General features: G+C 36.0%; 1 protein-coding gene across 1 annotated transcript in view; it reads right to left on the reverse strand.

The window, feature by feature from the left end:
• The window catches only part of TPP2 (tripeptidyl peptidase 2), a 72,114-nt gene that overhangs the window by 25,354 nt on the left and 45,419 nt on the right, over positions 1-1,341 (reverse strand). The gene's annotated exons all lie outside the window — the stretch shown is intronic.

Genomic DNA, 1,341 nt, shown 5'->3' on the forward strand with positions numbered 1-1,341 from the left:
ATGAGGCACTGTTATTAGGACCTACAAATACAACAATGAATATTTTCCTATGCTATAGACAACCTAGTGGAGACAGAAAAACAACCAAAGACGTTTAACCTAATATGCTCTGGGAAAACTGGAGTGTTAGGAGAAAAGAGATGAAGAGGATTTGGTTCATGCAAAGGGACCAGAAAAGCTTCCTGAAGGAGATGATATCTCAGCTGATTCTTGAATCTTATATATTACTGTGTCTAAGTTCCTACTGGACTTCTAGGAAACTGTTCTGCAAATTTTCCATGTGTATGTCACTTTTATCTCCTCAATGTCACTCTACATTCCCTATGGGCTGAGACCTTTTGCACATTTAATATTTACCAGTGTAATTAGCTCTTCAGAAACTGTTAACTTAGAACCTTCCATTGTTCCCAGTACTCTCATAATTCCAATCTTGTCCTTCATCTACTAAACAATCTGTTTTGCATATACCATATAGGAACATGCATCATATTTAACCTGTCTTTAGTGGGGTCATGAATGATGTAAATTAAATTAAAAATGACAATAGATCATTCAAGTCTGTACCACGAGCATGTAAAAATGTGCCATGAAGCAGCAAGAAGGGACTCTTTTTATCTGAAGATGACCAGGAACACGCCTGGTCATTAAAATAAGAGACAGGCATTTCTCCAAAGACATACAGATGGCCATTAGACATATGAAAAGATGTTCAGTGTCACTAATCATCAGAGAAATGCAAATTAAAACCGCAATGAGATATCACCTCACATCTGTCAGAATGGCTACCATCAATAAATCAAAAACAACACATTTTGGCGAGGATGTGGAGAAAAGTGAACCCTCGTGTACTGTTGGTGGGATTGCAAAATGGAAAACAGTATGGATGTTCCTTAAAAAATTAAAAACAGAAATACTTTATGACCCAACTATTACACTTCTGAGTATTTATCTGAAGAAAACCAAAATGCCAATTCGAAAAGATATATGTACCCCTATGTTCACCACAGCGCTATTTACAATAGCCAAGTTATGGAAGCAACCTAAGTGCGCATCAATAGACAATTAGATAAAGAAGATGTGGTACACATATACAGTGGAACATTACTCAACCATAAAAAATGAAATATTACCATTTGCAATGACATGATGGACCTAGAGAGTATTATGCTAACTGAAATAAGCCAGACAGAGAAAGACAAATACCATATGATTTCACTTATATGTGGAATCTAAAGAACAAAATAAATGAACACACAAAACAAAAATAGACTCATAGAGAACAAACTGGTAAGGAGGTTGGGGGGCTGGCTGAAAAAGGTGAAGGGATTAAATATAAATTGG

Source organism: Pteropus vampyrus, unplaced genomic scaffold, assembly GCF_000151845.1.
Source record: "Pteropus vampyrus isolate Shadow unplaced genomic scaffold, Pvam_2.0 Scaffold83, whole genome shotgun sequence".
Taxonomy (NCBI): Eukaryota; Metazoa; Chordata; class Mammalia; order Chiroptera; family Pteropodidae; genus Pteropus; species Pteropus vampyrus.